The 21,063-nt window shown below is 35.7% G+C and overlaps 1 protein-coding gene across 1 annotated transcript in view; it reads left to right on the forward strand.

The window, feature by feature from the left end:
- The first annotated feature begins 1,844 nt into the window (after positions 1–1,844).
- LOC137252678 (frizzled-2-like) overlaps positions 1,845–21,063 on the forward strand; it is a 184,044-nt gene continuing 164,825 nt past the window's right edge. The window contains exon 1 of the mRNA XM_067788725.1: positions 1,845–3,200. The gene's annotated coding sequence lies outside the window, so the exon portion shown is untranslated. The remainder of the gene's footprint in view (positions 3,201–21,063) is intronic.

Consider the following 21,063-nt stretch of genomic DNA (forward strand, 5'->3'; position numbering starts at 1 on the left):
CATAAAGCAATACACTCCCTAGGCGTGTAAGGTAATTTATGGATCGCTCCTCATTCCTTTGTTACCGATTCGCTACGCTTAGGACTCTTTTATTTAGAGTTGTTTAGTAATATCCACGATTACTTAGTAATTTTTTGCAAGCTTTAAAAATTTGGATATTTTTTTTAACGTTGATATTTTAACAATAAATATGTAATTTTAATTTTATTAAATATTGGGGAAACAATTTAAACAACGCGAGATCAAGACGAACAAGCCGACAGCTATTTCGATTATAAGTTGTAAATGTCTTCAAAACCTTTTCTCCAGGGAGTGGGATTTGAGTTCGCTCTCCTGCGATGATCGTACTGTTGACAAGCTCATGCGACCAAAGCCACATGTTGTTGTTGTACAAATCCTTCGCATTTGCCTTCTGCTTCATTTATTTATGCTGTAAGAATATTTTACTGTTTTCACACAGAAACTTAATGATCTCATTTCACCTTCTAAGGAAATCGTAAATTTTTGCTTTCACACAGAAGTAACTGCTCGATTAGTATGAAGGATGAAATGTCAAGCGAATAAAATGGCAATGCTATATGACAGACAATGACATTTACTTTGAGAAATGACATTTTTAAGCACTGAACACACCAAAAACTAAGAAACTGAACGCTCCCAACAGAGTTGCATTGGGCTTTTGATATCATTAGGCATTCGATTAGTCACTAACGAAATAATTATAGATTCGAATCTTGTATGGAAGATTGAGCTCAATAAGCGTCTTAATGTAGAAAACTGTCTTTATTATTCAATAAACCGTGTGTGTGAAAATAGTATTACGTTGAATATTATGTTGATTGGGAACCACAATAAGTAAACATGGTTGATGCAAATTATTTTGCATAAGTTTCGTTATAGGTACAATTCATTTAACTTGTTTTCATAATTGACACAAATGAATTGAAGACGGTAACTGAACAAAAATATATCTCAATAATTTGTTCTGCTATTTTTATGCTCAGAGCTGTCTGTTGAAGAAAAATTTTCCTTTCTGTTATTTATGTATTTAAATTAAAAAAATCGCAAATCGGCGTTTACTAAAATTTGCAGCCCTTTCACCGGCTGTTATAAGAGATATATGACATCCTAACAAAAACTATCGCATGAGATTTTCAAACATAACCCAACGCTCGCCGCAACATTACCCCAACTTCATAAAAATGTGATGCTCTCAAAAGCATTGCGCTCCGCGTAAATTAGATTAAGCTAAAGAATTTTTCTCTCTAGCAAGCCTTTGGAATGTGCTATACTCACACTTAAAACGCTATTCCCTATTGATATTTGTAGCTACAAGAGATACTCACCCAATGAGAAATATTCGGTATATCCCATATGTCATTTGCAGGCATTGCAATACTCATTATTCATCTCATGAGTATGGCTACTCACCCTATGGTATTTTCATATGTTTGTATACTTTAGTACAATCCATGAATCATTTCAACCATCTCAGCTATTTAGGGTTCGTTTTCAGGTTCTTTCAGTATCTTTTTTTGTTCTTAAACTACAGGGTGTACTCACACACTATTTTGTTGGTAGATGCGTATGTATGTGTTCATATGTTTTTAAAACCAACAACCGGTTAGTGAGAGTCACAACAAAATTTAATTGGGGGAGCAACACTAGCCGACCAAAGTAAAAACATCAGAGCATGAACACTATAAACAACAACAATAGTGACGGTATCACCACCACTACCCACTACCACCATGAAGCGCACCAAAAAAAATAAACAATTATTGTGCATTTTCTTCTTGCTTGCTCTACACAACGTTGCCCACTTTATCTGCGAGTGCGCCACTTTAATTCAGTTCATTTCTGGTGATCGTGCCGTTTGGTTGACTTGGGAAAACGTGACGGAAGTTGTTGACGTGTTGCATGCATTTGCGTACAAATTTTGAATTAATTGAGAGTGACAATTAAAGCAAGTGGATTATTCAAACTGGTATTTGTGGAAATTTGTTAAAAGTGAAGTATTTTAAAAACTTTTCCTATATTTTGAGTCACATTTGTCGTTGTTTGGTTAAGATGTGAAACTTTGCGTAAATTAACAATTTTTGTTTGCACCACCATCTCTTCATTCCAAGCTCCCAGCGGAAAAACTGTTTTTCGGTATAGCTTGCAAAATTCTCAATACAACCAATCACTCTCCGTTGGTCCGGTTTTTTTTACGGTATGCAAACGCGCATATACTTATCGCCGTTAAACGTGTCATTTTTATTGTTGTCATTTCGATACGACTCGTTTCAATAATTTATTTACTATAAAAAATGTGTTATGCTTTGTCATAATTAGTGGAAAATAAATGCAATACGAAGCGGGCAAAAAACAATGAAAAAATCAAGCAGCTTGCAAGTTAGAGGAAAGAAATTGAGAGAATTATTGTTAGCGATAAAAACAAAACAATAAATATCTGAACTAGTGTGTATGTAAACGAAGGAGAAATACAAGGAAAATTTAAAACAAAAGCGAAAGACGTATGGAAAAATATAAAAAAAAAAAAACAACAATGAAAATTAAAACTTGTTGAAAATAACAAAAACAAAGATTGGGAAACACTCAACAAATTATATTTGCGTTAATTATTTAAAGAAGGAAAGTTCGAAATTTTTTGCAGAATTATTTTTAGTATTTATCTACTTCCAAATATCGTGAAACTTGCATCGGTACATCGTCGACCTTTGGCCAGTCTTCGATTATAATGAAAATGGCGCCAATGAGTGCAGAACGCAGGTAGCAACCGGCTCCCACCTGCAAAGAAAATGAGTAAAAACGGTGTTTTTAGAAAAGAAAAAAATCAAAGACAAATCTTTCATTGAATGATGCAAAATAAAAAATTTAGAAAACAAAAAATACCTCTTCAAAAAAAATAAAAATTTAACAAAGTACTATCATAAAACACACTCTTCTAAAATAATATAACCGAATTATCATTGAAGAATTCATCAAACACGCTGAACTGCAGCAATTTTCTTTTTCAAAAATTGCTTGCCAGTTTTTCATATTTAACTAATTACTCAACTGTAATCCTCTACTCACTTGGGAATCCAAAGTTTGGTTACACTTGGTTTCAACTACTGCAAAATAAATTTTATTCCAAAATAGTAACTACTTACATCCACTTCTTTGGATGAAATAGTATAGCTGAATATTTCAAGGTATGTAAAATATATATTTTCAAAACGTAATTTATATACAATAATCCAAAAATATATGCGGTCATAATGGAGGGCAGACATAATCCAAAGACGGCACAACTTAAAATATATTCGTACTGATTTCCCGACAAGACAATAAACAAAAAAAGTAATTCCAAATATTAAAGCAGAATAGATTAGTAAACGTTACCAAAATCTTCACGGGTCTTGCGGTCTACATGGGATAGCTATGGCGATGAACCTCTTATCTAAAAAATCGGTTGTATGGAACATACGTATATTATAAGTATATGCAGCAGATCGTGACTTCTTTTTCCGACAAGCATGTATGATATACTAGATCATCTGGTGAAATTTCAAGCTTCTAGCCCTTGATCCAAGACATAAATGATGAAAATCCCTTTATCTAAAGACACGATTGTATGGAAAATATCTAATATATAAAATTCTTCTGTCACGGTTTTAGAGGATGGACTCCTCCGAAACGGCTGAACTGATTCCCATGAAATTTTGTGAGCATATTGGGTAGGTATGAGAATCGGCCAACGTTTACCTTTTTTCTCGCTACGTCTAGGGCCTTGAGATCAAAACGTGGACCCGCGTACCCCTGGAATGTGTTTATACAATATGGATATCAAATGAAAGCTGTTGATGAGTGCCATAGTACAGGATAATTCTAATATCCCCGGGTGACTAGGGTCTCGAGATATAGGTCAAAACGTGGACCCGGATACCCCTAGAATGTGTTTATACAATATGGATGTCAAATGAAAGCTGTTGATGAATGATATAGTACAGGATAATTTTCATACCACTGGGAGGCTAGGGTCTCGAGATATAGCCCAAAACGTGGAAAAGGGTACCCTTAGAATGTGTTTATACAATATGGATATCAAACGAAAGCTGTTGATGGGTGCTATAGTACAGGATAATTTTCATACAACTGGGAGGCTCGGGTCTCGAGATATAGCCCAAAACGTGGACCCGGATACACCTAGAATGTGTTTTTACATTTAGGTATCAAAGTGAAGCTGTTGATGTGTGCAATAATACAGAGTAAGTCTTACACCGCTGAGTGACTAGGGTCTCGAGATATAGGCCAAAACATGGACCTGGATACCCCTAGAATGTGCGTGTATTATGGATATCAAATGAAAGCTGTTGCTGAGTGCTCTAAAGTTCATTGTGATATTCGATTTAGTCGCATCAACCTGGCAAAACTGATAAATATGCATGCGAAGCCGATATAAAGACAAGAACTAATAATACCCACATACCTATTTACATACGTCTTATTCGATTTGCCTGAAATTTGGTATATAAATTTGCCTATATTAGTATTTACGATCCTTTTTTCCGGGAAGTAGACCATAGACGGACTGGGACTGGGGTTAGGACTAGGACTGGGACTGAGACTGAGACTCGGAGTGGGACTGGGACTGAGACTCGGAATGGGACTGGAACAAAATACATACCACCCTCTGGGACTTGCAATAAGAGATGAAGAAGAAGGAGAAAAACTTGAGAGAAGAGAAAAGAGATAAGGAGACTGAGAAAGAGATAAAATGAGACGAAGATGGAGATGAAGCGAAAAAGACGGAGGGAGGAGTGAATAAAAAGATTAGGAAAAAGTGTAGAGGGGTAGGGCAGAGTTAGACGGAAAAGGCTTATTAAAATATATGCAGATAGGCCAAATTTAGGGCAGAACAACGTCTGCCGGGTCTGCTAGTATTATATATAATACTGATCTTCACAATTATATTGTAAACAAAAAAATAAAAACCTAGCAGGTTAGGGGGCTTAGAATATACCCTTGACAGGAATGCCTGTCGTAAAAGGCGAATACAAAAAGCCGAAATAATTTACGGGGTCTGTAGCCCAACCCTATGAAAGGGTTGCTAGCGCAATTTATAGATTCTCCAACCCAATTGTCAACCTCGCCTACCTGTACCAAATCCTGTTTCTTAACACACGAGGCTCTAGCGACGCCGAGTTCCTCATGAAACTAGTGGGTGGAGGCGGGATGGCCTAGAAGGTTCAAATATAGTCGGGCTTGTACCTTAATGTTGCTTGTTACCCGAACGTACCGGATTTATATCCGCCAAAAGACCAACAACATCGATAACACTATTTTAAACCTTCGGGAATGTCTTTATCGCTACAACAGCATTTTGCAAACAAATTTATTCGATACACCAGATCATATTGATGATATTTGAAACTTTTAGCTTTTAAAATGAGGCAGAAATTACGAAAAATCTTTTATCAGAACAATCGGTTGTAAGGGAGATATATGCCCACCAAGTAGGTTCCGACAAATGCTAATCGGAATCTTACTATATGCGCCTACCAAACTTCATCAAGATATATCAAAAATTTAAGAATTAGTTTAAGTTCAAACAGGCAGAAAGACATATGAACATCCTGGTAATTTCGGTATACTTTTTGGTGGGTCTATATTTTCTTCTTTAAGTTGTTACAATTTTCGAGACTCAGGCCAAACTTAATATACCATACAAAAAAATAAATACGTAATTTAATCATATGAACCAACGAAATAATATGCAAAAGTACCGCATAGCGTAGGGATTGCTTTTTGCCGGTTTTTTGTTTATTCGGGATATAGGTGAGCCTATGTCATCTTTGGCATACTACATATTAGCGGAGAAGCTTGGCCTAAATCTACTCGGAAAAATTATTATTATTTCTTTGTTTTTCCTGATTGGATCATGCCCTGATTTGGTCGTACTTGTATTATTTCCAAAGCCTATATTTCGGTATCTTCAACGTCTGGATTGCTTTTACAACTGCCTTGTCTATCAATATCCTCTTTCGGGGAAAGTCCACATGTGCCCTTAATGGTTTATTAATGATTTTACGATATACTGTGGGTTGTTCGTCTATTTCGTTATTCGAACAGCTGCAATTGTTCTGTAATAACTGTTAGTCACTGCAATACAGAGTATTGTTGGTGAGCCTGAAGAGCAAGTTATTTCAGCCTGTTTAGCCAACTACAGTCTAAACGGCACGCCATAAACACAAGCTTACTTTCTAGTCGGGTCTCTAAATAATTTCAGTAATAAGTAGTAATTTGTCCTATATAATAAATACCTAGCAATAAAAAAATCTAGCTTCGGGCAAACTCCAAGTTGGTTTTCACGCTTGCGCTGTTTATTTTCTTTCGAAAAAGCTAAATAGTTTTATATGGCAATGGCCGCAAAATATTTAGAGGTGGTTACTTCTACAGGACTTGTCAACTATCTGCCAGTCAGCTGATTTTCGTCGAAGCATACACGGGACTTTTATATCAAAGAAACATTCAGGATCGGAGATGCATTACATTGAACCAAAAGTCAACAACAGAATGCCTTTATTCGGGATGCATGAAAATAGAACTTGGCGAAGGTGAGGGAATATTAATTTTAATTTTTTTCGTTTACAAAAACTTCTTATACATAAGACATTTTTTTCGCAAATAATTTTCTTACTTTGAACTATTTTGGTTGGTTTTTTTTCAATTATTCTGATACTGTAGTTGTCATGGCAACGTTGCATTACTTTCCAACCAGTTAGTTTCTGATTTTTGTAGTTAACTAGAAGTGAGTTACTTTCCGGTATCCTGTAAAGTAGTCAACTATTATTTAGCAATAAACATTTTTTTTCTGCAGAGTAAGCCTGTATCCGGTAAATTATCGCCCACAGACTGACTTTAGACAGAGCTTGCGATTAATCTGGCGTTAATGTTTTGATTTTTAGGACTCCTTATATTACTGTGTCCTTCAGCAACATCAGTAATATCTCTCAAGCTCCCAATAATGTCAAGTCTATTTTAGCAAAGTTGTTATTAAGAATCATTACCAAAAGTGAACTCGAAAATAGATTATCCATAGCTAGGTATGAAACGAGCATTTTTTTGCTTTTAAATAAGTACTACTTACTTTTTTCTAAAAAGGTAGACCAGAGATTGTCTTCAAGTTCATCCAACTTTGAAACTTGGAAAAAAACCCGGAAAATTCTCTCAAAATTTGATAACATTTATAGATCAGTTAGTTCGTTTTCGTTGTAATTCTTTACTGTTTAGAGGCTCATCAGTAGTTGTCAAAAACAAAAGTTTACAACTTCACCGTTATTCTTGTTGATATCGCTATTTTTTCACATTTACACAAGTTAAAAAGAAGAAGTATATTCCCAGCCTTGTTTTTAATATACGTGGGGTTGTTTTTTAAATGGAGTCACGCTAAAATTACAATCCTTGGCCGGGAGATAAAACCTGAGTCACTACGGTACATAGAACCTGGGATGTCCTAAAAGGTTCAATGTGATATTAAAGCATCCCCGAGGTGCTCGGGCTAGAACCTGAATGGTGCCTGTTATCGGAACGTACCGGATTTATATCCTGCAAAAGATCATTAACAGGCCCCAAAACCTTCGGGGAGTATCTTCATGGCTTTAACAACAAGAGAATATAAGGCCTGTTAAGCTACTTCAGTTTCAGAACATAACAATTATACACCTATGTATGTACCCATTTTATCTTAGCTATGTTTCGTTCTATATGGCGTTCTTGAAGGTAAACTGAAACCATTTCCAAACCACGGTATCTTTGACTTAATGCAAACCACAGTCTGATATTATTTGAAATATTCTTCACTTCGACGATCATCTCATAACCAAAAAAGATCGTGGCAGAACTAAAAGAAGTAAAAAAATAATAATAATAAATATGCAGATACTCCAAAAAAAATACTAAGATTTCGCACTAGAATTATGCTTTATGTTATGTAATCGAAACTCGAAGATGACTCGTAGTATATAAGAGTTTAAAGTCAGTAAGACAAAGAAATGAAGAGCTGTGAAAAAATGTTAACCCAGAATTATGAATTTAATATTTTACCACATTTTTTGTTTTACTCAACAAATTAGTTTCAAGAGCGCAATCCGATACTTTGACGCAAATGAACACATAAAATAGCATACAAAACAAAAATTAAAATAATGGATAATATTTTTTGGAAAAACAAAGTTGTAAAAGATACGTTGTTTGTATGTTTATATGTAAGTGCATCACATTTAGGACACATATGTTTGCAATTAGGATGAAGACTAGTAGTAAGTATATGTATGTACCTATATTAGGCCGACCCGTTTTCAAAAAGTATCACCAATAAGAAAAGGAAGTTCATGATAGTGTGCAAAAGGTCTAGCATCATTTCATTGCATACTTGCATAGCATATTTTTTCCCAATACATTAACAAAATACGCTTCTCCGCAGTTGCTATTTCTTTGCAAATACGCAACACTAAATCCCCGTACTTTCTTTGTTCATAGCTAATCAGCAACTGTCAATACAAAACAAATTTTAAAAAGTACCATGCCTAGCGCGAGAGTATTTCCTTACGAATAGCAGCATCCGAATTCTCAAAACTAACGCAGTTGTACAATTCATTATAGCACGAGCACCTATTGGAAAGAGGGCTATATTTGGCTAAATTTTGCCGGAAAATGGGTAAATGATATAAGACATAGTTACAAAAACAAAGCACATGAAATTTGTATTTATGTTTGTAGGGTGTCATCGTGCTGCCTTCTTGTATGGTTCCGCCTTGATAGGGAGTTTTCGACTGGCAGCCGAGATAGGGTGATATTCCACTCAAAAGAAAATATCGTCTCTATGCCAACAACAAGTTATATGTTTTCAGTACTTGTTCAGTAGCGCAAAAAAAACATGTTTCCAGCATTTATAGTGTGGTAAGAGTGCCCAATAGAGATATCTAACAATGGCAAACAAGGAGATATGGGCTATAAATTACATTAATAAAATATCCAATAAAAAAACATTTCACCAAAAAACATATAACTATTATAGTTGGCGTAGCGGCGAAATAAAGGTTTGAAAAGTTAGTTAAATATTTCAGCTCTATAATAAACTATGTCAGATTATCAAAGTTGCTTGCATCTTTAATTTTATATGAGCTATTCTCGAAGTCTTTTGTCTAAGAATAAATTCTATAATTCTAATACAAAGGGCACACTTTCTCTTGAAGTTAAATGTTTCTAGTGTCCGGATGGATTTAAGACTAGATAATGCGAAAAATGTCTGTACAAATTTGACTTTTGGCACAAATTTAAGATATAATAAAGTTAAAAGATTCAAAGTTACGAGAACCACTTTATACCAAATTCTTATTACAAACGTTACTTTTGAACCTGTTTGGAACAAAAAAAAATTTGAAATCGTCTAATGTACATTTTTGTATTTATTCATGTTTATGTTTGTATGTTCGTAAGTAGGTGCATATGTATATCAATATTTTCCAAAACAAATTTTATTTTTCCAACAAATTGCTTATTGTCACCATTCCCAGTCACATTCTTTGTCTGTTTACAGAGTTTCAGTTTTCGATTTTTTACTGATTGTTTGTCTTTTCTTCCTTAATGCTCTTGTGCACCAATTCGTCTTGTGTCAAAAAGGCTTTTATTTTGTTGTATTTGTATGTGCTATGCATATATTGACAGTTTGCAGTCGTGATTGAACAGGAAATACATTTTTAAAAAGCCACTTTGAGTTTGCTTCCTGTGTTATTTATTTCGGACAATTTCATCAAAAAATTTAAGACAAAACTATCAATAGAATACCAATTGATTATGTAAACTGTATAAGGTCCATTTTCTAACTCAGACTCAAAACTCAACTCAAAAATATAATTTGTCATTCTGCAAGTGCGCCTTAATGTGTTGAAATCAGACACGTTTCGTGAAAAAAATAGTGATAAGAAAACCTGGTACTCTCTCCACTTAATTTTCTTTTTTCCTCTTTTCTTCAATATGATTTTGCTGATAACTTTTATAGATCCCTTAGTTTTTATTCGTTTGTTATTCTTTACTGTTTAGTGGCTGATCAGTAATCATCAAAAATAAAAATTTATTACTTTTTTGTTGTTTTATTGTTTATATTGCAATATTTTTATTGTTAAATAAGTTAAAACACAGAAATATACATATTTCCCACTTTTTATAAATATTTCGTCAACTACATGCTTACCTGTAGTTCTCTTATCGGTTTTATTTTAAGCAAATAAAAGGTGATTTAATAGGGAACAAGTTTACACATCAGAGATTGATAAATAATGTTTAGTTCTGTAGTTCCTAAATTCTGGAATCCCAGAATCAGTTTAAAGATCTTAAAGTTAGCAGATGCCAACGTCATTTTTTAGGAAGAACGTAAACTCTGACTGTTATTTCCCAGCCCCCAACCGTGACCGTAACTGAAGAGTAATATGGTTTTTCTCCGTTATATGAGCAAGAAAAGCATCATTTAAATATTTAGAAAAAATCTGATTTTCTAGCGATAACCGGTTTTTTGCTAAATCTCGATGTGAAATACGGTACCCTAAAAGGAAATCGCTATAAAACTATTGAGTAAAAGAGATTGATATCCAGTGCGAGGCATATCGATATGGGATTGTATGCCATCCAAATTTGACTGGCTAATATGAAATATGTGTTCATACCGATACACCTTTTAAAAATCGCTTTACATTTGAGAACTTCCTAAATTGAAAATATTACCTTTGGCGCTATCGTGTCTAAAACGATCGTCGTTCATCTGTTTGTAGTATGATTAGCAATAAGACGGGCAAATCTATAATCGAAACGATAACAGCCGATTCTTTCGTTAACTCGGTATTCTCTATCATGAACAGCGGCTGTGAAAGTGGAAACGAAGTGTCTGAAACAAAGAACGAAAACAAAAGCTTCAGAGTACCATTAGCAGACAATAACGCCAACGCAGGTATCGTTCGTTAAAGGTAAGGATTCTATTAGCAGTTAGTATTTTTTCAGATGACAACTCTGCACGTTTTTATAAAAAAAGAGAGTGAGATAGAGGGAAATGAACAGAATGTCACTTGTAAGTTTATAATGATTAGGGCTCAGCATGAAGAGAAAGAACAATCCCTTTGGAACACAGAAACAGTTTACCAAATTATTTGGTATATTTAGCGATCTGGCAACTCTACATTGCACACTTTATATATATGTATACATATCTATAATATAAAAATAAGTCGGGTTTTCATTCCTGACGCTATAACTCCAGGACGCACGAACCGATTTCCACGGTTTTGCATTCGTTGGAAAGTTCTCGGACTCCGTGAGGTTTATAGCAAAGAAAATTCAGGATCGATGAACAGGGTCTCGAGATATAGGCCAAAACGTGGACCCGGGTACCCCTAGAATGTGCTTATAGAATATGGATATCAAATGAAGGCTGTTGATGAGTGCTTTAGTACAGGGTAATTTTCATACCCCTGGGTGACTAGGGTCTCGAGATATAGGCCAAAACGTGGACCTGGGTACCCCAAGAATGCGTCTATAGGATATGGATATCTAATGAAAGCTGTGGATGAGTGCTTTAGTAGAGGGTAATTTTCATACCCCTGGGTGACTAGGGTCTCGAGATATAGGCCAAAACGTTGACCCGGGTACCCTTAGAATGTTTTTATACAATATGGATAACAAATGAAAGCTGTTGATGTATGCTTTAGTAGAGGGTAATTTCATACCCATGGGTGACTAGGTATAGGCCAAAACGTGGACCCGAGTACCCCTGGAATGTGTTTATAGAATATTGATAACAAATGAAGGCTGTTGATGAGTGCTTTAGTACAGGGTAATTTTCATACCCCTGGGTGACTAGGGTCTCGAGATATAGGCCAAAACGTGGACCTGGGTACCCCAAGAATGCGTCTATAGGATATGGATATCTAATGAAAGCTGTGGATGAGTGCTTTAGTAGAGGGTAATTTTCATACCCCTGGGTGACTAGGGTCTCGAGATATAGGCCAAAACGTTGACCCGGGTACCCTTAGAATGTTTTTATACAATATGGATAACAAATGAAAGCTGTTGATGAGTGCTTTAGTAGAGGGTAATTTTCATACCCCTGGGTGACTAGGGTCTGGAGATATAGGACAAAACGTGGGCCCGTGAACGCCTAGATAGTGTTTTTACATTATGGGTATCAAATTGAAGCTGTTGATGAGTGCTTTTGTACAGGGTAGTTTTCATACCTATTGATGACTAGGATCTCGAGATATAGGCCAAAACATGGACCCGGATACCCGTAGAATGTGTTTTTACATTATGGGTATCAAATTGAAGCTGTTGATGAGTGCTTTTGTACAGGGTAGTTTTCATACCTATTGATGACTAGAGTATCGACGAGATATAGGCCAAAACATGGACCCGGATACACCTAGAATGTGTTTTTACATTATGGGTATCAAATTGTAGCTGTTGATGTGTGCTTTAGTACAGAGTAAGTTTTACGCCGCTGGGTTTCGCGATATAGGCCAAAACATGGACCCGGATACCTCTAGAATGTGTGTGTATTATGGATATCAAATGAAAGCTGTTGCTGAGAGCTTTAAAGTAATTTTAATTGTGACATTCGGTTTAGTCGCAGCAACCTAGCAAAACTGATAAATATGCATGCGAAGCCGAAATAGCGACATGAATTAATAATACCCACATACCTGTTTACATACGTCCTATTCGATTTGCCTGAAATTTGGTATATAAATTTGCCTATATGAGTATTTACGATGATTTTTTCCGGGAAGTAGACCAGGGACGGACTGGGACTAGGGTTAGGACTAAGACGGGGACTGAGACTGAGACTCGGAGTGTGACTGGGACTGAGACTCGGAATGGAACTGAAACAAAATACAAACCACCCTCTGGGACTGGCAATAATATATGAAGAAGAATGAGAAAAACTTGAGAGAAGAGAAAAGAGAGAAGGAGATTGAGAAAGAGATAGAATGAGACGAAGATGGAGATAGATGAAGCGAAAAATACGGAGGGAGGAGTGAATACAAAGATTAGGAAAAAGTCTAGAGGGGCAAGGGCAGAGTTAGACGGAAAAAGCTTATTAAAATGTATGCAGATAGACCAAATTTAGGGCAGAACAACGTCTGCCGGGTCTGCTAGTATCATTATAGTTAAAATATATTATTTCTACCCCTAAGTTTTGTTTATACAACTAAAATTTGTGAGCAATTAACAAGCTGTCGTTCTCAGTGATTGCGATAAATATTGAACCACTCATTGATATCTACGGATTGCATATCTGCCGTGCACTCGTTTTACCGCCGCTAAACGTAGAAAACTTGTTGGTGTATAGATGACGGCCGTGTGTTCAATTGATAATATAAATATTTTTTTGTACTTATCATTAAGTTGTTTGCTGATAACACAAACTTGTCTGGATAAAGATATGTTTAAAAAAAAATGTACTTATTTATGGATTTCACGAATTGGCATATAAATTATGTACACGAATTAAATAACTCGCTCTCAGTTGTGACGTTTCGGCTAGGTAGCTTAAGTTCAGGGGTCGCAAATAACAGTTGTTTGTCTAAAATTTAAACCAAAAAAAAAATATACTGAAATAGTTATTTACACCGACTAAGTATCGATACATATATGTACTAGTTTTTATTTATTTTAATGCTCACCATTAAAATCAGAAATAATTATTAAATTTTTACATTAAAAAAACAATTAATTTTTGTGTTTCATATTTCTTTCGGAAGATGGCAGTTATTTTTTTGTTTTAAAAATAACAAATATATCTTGAACTATTAATTTTGCTGAGAATAGAGTGTTTATTTGGAGAGCTATATATTTCTTTGATCTCTATCGGCGGCCACCGTGGTGTGATGGTAGCATGCTCCGCCTACCACACCGAATGCCCTGGGTTCAAACCCCGGGCAAAGCAACATCAAAATTTTAGAAATACGGTTTTTCAATTAGAAGAAAATTTTTCTAAGCGGGGTCGCCCCCCGGCAGTGTTTGGCAAGCAGTCCCAGTGTATTTCTGCCATGAAAAGCTCTCAGTGAAAACTCACCTGCCTCTCAAATGGCGTTCTGAGTCGTCATAAAGCTAGTAGGTCCCGTCCCGCCAATTTGTAGGAAAAATTAAAAAGGAGCACAACGCAAATTGGAAGAGAAGCTCGGCCTAAAATCTCTTCGGATGATATCGCGCCTTACATTTATTTTCGGCCATAACCGTTTAGACGATTAAGCGCCAATTAAGTAAGTAATTAAGTAATTGCATTGTATTACGCTCGGAAATAGAAGTTATTTTTTTGTCTTTATTTCGCTTGAAAAATAACGGTTGTTTTCGATTTTTTATTTCTCTCCCAAAATAACGGTAATTTTTCGATTTTTTTTTTTCTTTGCTAACTTTTATTTCCCGAGTTTTTTATTTCGCCCAGAAATTAACAGTTTTTTTCGCTTTGGAAAACAATTTTTCTTTTCGGGGAAAATAAAAACCTGGAATAATAACTTTTATTCACTGAGAAAAAGTAAAACTCAAAACACAACTTTTAAAAAACGATTTTCATAATAAATAATTTATCGTTTTCATGGCAGAAATATAATCGGAATGTTTATCAAGGAGCAATACCAAAGATTTTTCTTCAAATATTTATATGGTACATTTACCGGGACTTGCAGCTGGGTCCTTCGGTAGGGTAGGAAAGCATTCTGTCTCCACACCTCGGAGGCTAAGATCGTATCATTGGACAAGTATCATCAAACAAAGTTTAGCAAACACTTCGAGTGTGTTTCTGCAATGAAAAGCCTTCTTGCTGAAGTAGCCATTCAGAATTGGTGTTAAATCAGTAGATCTATCCAATTTGCAGAGAAAACCTAAAATTAGCGTATCGCAAATTGGAGAAGGAAGCTTAATTTACTTATATCTCCCCGGCGCGGATTAGTCATCAGCATATACGATAGTTGTAACTCTTTTTTGTGGCAGAGGCAGGCTGGAAATTAAAAAATTTAAACACAATGCTGTGACACCCTTTGTTAAAAAGTTTTTGATTAAATTTAGCAGTTATTCTCTCAACGCATGAGAGGATCATTTACCTCTTTCTGTCATTCATGCGGTTGTAGAGGGCGTTGCCATCGCAATCTATAGCTTCTTCAACTCAATTGTCAACCTCACCTACCTATTGCTAATCCTGTTTATTTGGCTGGCGAGGCTCTGGCGAACCTTTTCATCTTAACGTATTCATAACAAATTATTCCCGAATGGTCAGGCTAGCACCACGAAATGAAAACTAGCCAAACAGCTGACTTTTGTTTACGCTTTTCCTTCCACACTGAGACGCGAGACTTCTGACTAACTTATGATGGTGAAAACGGTCCTTAAAAAGTAAAGTCGCTGTTTAGAATCAATATCAATCAATAGCTAGCTGGGATCCGTTCTCAAAAGTCATCCATAATAGATTTTTAAGGTACGTTTCGAGTACGAACGCATAGGTAAATTTACTTTTGCAGCAGTTATCTATAAAAACTTAGATTTTACACAAAAAAGGAAAATGTAGTTTTTTAACCAGAAAATGTGTTTATCATAGACTTCATATCAGCAAACCATACATTCATAAATTCTTTAACTATCGTCAAATAAATTTAAGTACAATTATTAATTGGATGTCAAGATATGTTTCCTATTAAAGATATTTATGTTCACACCTTTCTATCAAACATAGTTTCAATCATCTAACACATTTAAACATTTTCGCACCCTATTTAGCTACCTTTGTTCCGCATTTAGCAAACTTCATTTTATATGTAATTTATTGTTCCTCTTCAGTTAATTTACGCATAACTCACATACGCATTAAAACAGTTGGACGCACAATACAATTCATGCCAAATTTGACTTTGAACACTCGATTTGGCTAACAGGCGGTCGATCGCATTGCAACGCACCTCAGCTCCTAACATAGTTTACCACCACCAAAGTGGTTGACGTCTTGGCTGTGGCAAGTAACGTAAATGCCAATACTAGTTTCCATCATTTGTTATGTAGTCAACATCAAATCTACCTGCCAGCTAGCGCTCACCTACTCGCCTACTCGTTTAGCAACTTAAGGCAGCAAATATTTTGCTACAAATAAATATTTATTTCGTATATGAAGCAACATTCTTGAGAGATAACGGGGTGTATATGCAAGTTCTATATCGCTTGCTTGCAACACGTTGCGTATGGTAGGGGCCGTGGTAGCCATGTTGATCATTTGGTCATTTGGCCAACAAGGTCTTAGCTCGTTAAAATATCACTACTTGTATACCATTACATATACAGTGATCTTATAGGCATTAATATTGTGAAGAAGAGTAATTTGCTGTTTCCTTTTTTATCTTGTTTGTATAATTTTTATACCCAGCTGTACTTGTACACAGGGTATTATAACTTTGATTGGATAACGGTTGGTTGTACAGGTATAACGGAATCGAGATAGATATAGGCTTCCACATATCAAAATCGTCAGTGTCGAAAAATAAATTGATTGAGCCATGTCCGTACGTCCGTATGTCTGTTAACACGATACTCGAGTAAATATTGAGATATCTTCACCACACGAGCTTATCTGGACCCAGAATATATTGGTATTGAAAGTGAGCGAAATCGGATGATAACCACGCCCATTTTTTATATATATAAAATTTTGGAAAACACAAAAGCCTGATTATTTAGTAAATAATACTGGAGTACTCTAATGTAATGCGGAGCTGGAGTATATGCATGCATGGAGTACTCGCGATTTTTGCAGGGAAGGAATGCTTTGGGCGTGGCGCCGCCCCTTTTATGATTAAGCAATTTTCTATATTTCTGGAGCAATAACTCGAAGAAAAATTAACAGATCGTAATAAAATTGGGTACACAAATTTACCCTATAGCAGGAAATATTTCTAAAAAAATGGGCGAGATCGGTTAGAGACCACGCCCACCTTTTTATAAAAGATTTTTAAAAGGGTCGTAGACGAAAATAATAAGCTATATCCTAGCGAAAAAGAGCTTTGTATCAATAGAATTTTACTTTCTAAATTGAATTATAACATTAAATTGGAAAACACTAAAATTTTTGAAAATGGGTGTGGCACCGCCCCTTTTATGACTAAGCAATTTTCTATGTTTCGGGAGCCATAACTCGAAGAAAAATTAACGGATCGTATTAAAATTGGGTACACAAAATTTCCCTATAGTAGAAAATATTTCTAGTAAACATGGACGGGATCGGTTAAAGACCACACCCACTTTTGTATAAAACAAGTTTAAAAGTGTCGAAGACTAGAATAATAAGCTTTAATTTAGCAAAAAATAGTTTTGAATCAATGATATTTCACTTATCAAGTTTTATTGTAAGAGGAAATGGGGAGACATTTTTTTTTTTTTAACGGGTGGTGCCACGTGTCATGTAGAAAAGTAATTTATCTGAAATGAAATGTACAATTTCAGCTCACGCTGAGTATATAATCGGTTACAAACGAACTTAGCCTTCCTTACTTGTTTCTTTTAAATTCTTTTTCCCTTGAAAAAATGTCAACATTTTCCGTCTTCATATTCCTCAGCAGCGGTTGGTGTTGAACATGTATCGCCGCAGGACGCATATTAAGTAATTGAAAAAATGTTACTACGTGTTTAGGAGAGCTAAAACTTAGGGTAGTTCATGCACTATGCATGTACTCGTAAATATGTATGTCGCCAAGACCGTTTTTCTTAAAAAATCTACGTGCGTGCTTACTTTTCTAAAAATGTTAATTATACTAGTCTACACACAATTTTACCCCATGATATCTGACCATGAAGTATGCAGAGAATCACGATCACCAGGTCATTTACGAAAATCTTTCAGAACAATAATAATTTGCGATATGTCATTTAATTTCTGTACATTAGTTTTATTAACCTAAGTCCTTAAACTGCATGCTATTTCAAACAGCAGGCTGAGTTTAAGAGGAATCCCTTCATATTTGTGAAAATAGTGCTCTCTCTTAAAAGAAACTGTGTTTTTTGGTGAAAGGCTGCCACAATATATATATGGAGGAATTGAGAAAACCGATGAGAAAGCCTTGCTATACTTTTGATGCCACAGCCAGGAGGAAAGTTTTTATATTAACGCGGTTTTGAAAAGCCTAGTACCTATCTCGAAAACATGCAGTCCCCTATAGTTCGATGAGCTGTTAAATAATTCTCAAGATGAAAGAGATACTAAATATCTTCGCCACGGACTGCGAATTGACTTAACTCTTTGTTTTCATACAAAACAAAAGTAAAATATCCACTAGCGGCTCATTCTTGGAAAAACATTATTCGAGAACCCTTCGGAACTAAATGGTGTCAGGTGTGAAAATCTGCCAGGTAGTGAATGATTAAATAATTAGCAAACCGATTGCATTTTTTTTGAAAATCTAGCCTTATCTAAATACCGTAAGGACAAAGATTCATATGACGCCAATGAGTCTCACTGCCTCACATTAGAATCTTTAGGGATATGCATGCAGATAATCCAATTGAAAAGCGTTCTCAGATCCGCATCGATAATCATTCTAGCTAAAAATGAGTTCTGTTCATTTTGAATAGATTTCTTTTTAATGTTAACGTAATTATCTTCGCGGTCGACATCACGTAAGGTTCTATAATTATTTCAAAAACCTCAACGGGTATGACCATAAGTACCGAAATATTCTCGTTGCGCTCGTTGTTAAGCCTGTGTATTGGCGCAGTTTCTGTGATGTTGACATTCCCCAAGGCCGGAGTTAACTTATTGACTTACTGCAATAATACCAAGTGAATTTTTGACGTTGCTCAGTTATGAGTTGGTCGCGCTACTTGTGCTATTGAACTGATAATTGTGTGTTCCAAGTGTTTCATGTTTCATGCGTGGAAAGTGTTTCATGCTATTGGCGGCATTGAGTTGATGACGGTAGTGCGGCCAATTAAGCTGGTGAATCAATGGAAGTTGTTAAAAGACGTCGCTCGCTTCCTTAAACTTGTTGCAGTCGATTTAAGTTTTCCCGAAGGTATATCGCGCCTTGAATTTACATCTATTTTTACATACATACATCATAGAATACCAAGGTATAATTGTTCAGTCAAGCAATGCGAATCTGGAGATCATAAAGACATTCAGTACTCAGTACTGTTCTTCCTTTTCGTTCCGATATAAGTGCGTATTATTAGTCCGATGCTACTAGCGCCATATTGCGCCACGGTATCGCGAAGTAGTGTATCAGCAACAGTTTTTCAGTGACTCCTGGAACACTTCGTTCTTGTCCTTTCGTCGGAGTGGTCGTGCAGTGCATCCTTGGCTAAACCAAAATAATTTCGAGCCTAACTTCGTTGGGCTGGAAATAAAACTGGATCTAAAGGTTGGATCCTGAACTCTCTTTTGGCGGGTAGTGCGGAGTTGGGATGTGCATTGTTTCCCTAAATTAGAGTTAGGGAAACATTTTTCTCCCCCAAATGGAAGTATTGTGAGATGGTTTAAAACCATGTTACTGGTAACATAGGTACTCATAACCGAACAAACATGAATTAACGGAACATAGAAATAACGGAATGTAACGGAACGGAACAAGAGAAAATACATGATAACATGCCAAATATAGAGATCGAAATACAGACTCAAAGAAGAGAAATTTCTCGTAATTGCGATCACATAATACGTGAGGGCAAGATATTGTCTAGAAACTCACAAGTATTCTCTTGGTACTAAAATAATTACAGCAATCGATAGAGGAGCTAATAATTCTTTGAAAAGGGATCTCAGTAAGTTTGTCTAAGGTTCTTCAAATGTTGCGAGAGCTTCGATGTCGATCAAAACATTTCCTGGACAGTAGTACCTATATTTAATAATTCCTTGGCTAAGCAAATGAGCGGGTCTAAGAACCAAAACTACGTGGATGTCTCTACAACTCATTATCTTCTTCTTCAAAAGCTGTATCGATATTGATGGTCCTTTGCTTGATAATGATCCGGTACGTTGTGGAAAATAGCCGAAATAAGATACTAACCCGATATGGCCACGCTAAGTCTTATAAGTCACCCAACCAATTCCTTCTGTGAGAAACTTGGGGTAGCTAGAGCCTCGCTAAGTAAACGCGATTCGTCACGAGTAGGCGAACTTGACAATTGCGTTCGAGAAGTTTGATATGAATTCCGCTGACAATCCCGCGAACACATTTAGCTACGCAGGCTATTGAATCCCTCGTAATACTCACAGAGTTCGTCACTAAATCTTAATCTTTAGATATTCATAAATGTTTAGAAAACCCTCTCTCTAACTAATAACAAAACGTATAACTGATAATAGGGAAGAATTACAAAGTTCACAAACTGCGATGGTTATTTGGACATGTTTCTGAATTTCACTTCTTCATCAGCTAGCTTCTTGGGAGCTGAGTATTGAACTCGAAAACTCTAAGATTCCTACTTTATACTAATGTAAAGGCCTTTATCCATTCAGCCATATGAATGCCCCGCTGCTCGCTTTGCAATTGGTCCCTAAGTGTAGCCTTTTTGTTGCTATTCCTTTATTCATCATTTAGGTACATACTAATTCTATATGCTTTTTAATCTTAATTGTGTGGAATAATTATAGGCGCGCCCTAAGAGCTTAGTAAGATCGTGTTGTTATAGCATTGCTTTTATAAGCACTTTTTCCGCTGTTAGCGCAAAACGTATTATGTACTTTATAGAAAATTTCAAACATTGGTAAACAAATTCATTTCCTTAGGTATTATAGAACAAATTGTCACAGGCATGGTTTTAGTATATTTTTAAACTGTCACTTTAACCGTACTATTCTTACGCACTTTTGAACTATCATGGAGGCATTGAAAGGTAAATAATATAACATGGAAAATCAAGCCAAATTATAAGTACTCCTTTTGACATGATCTTTACACTTTACGTCACAAAAAATACATGAAAAAATCTAACATGTTAGCCTTTTTCTTAATTTTTGTAGACTAGTGTTATTGTACATATAAATAGATATTG

Source organism: Eurosta solidaginis, chromosome 5, assembly GCF_040869045.1.
Source record: "Eurosta solidaginis isolate ZX-2024a chromosome 5, ASM4086904v1, whole genome shotgun sequence".
Classification (NCBI taxonomy): domain Eukaryota; kingdom Metazoa; phylum Arthropoda; class Insecta; order Diptera; family Tephritidae; genus Eurosta; species Eurosta solidaginis.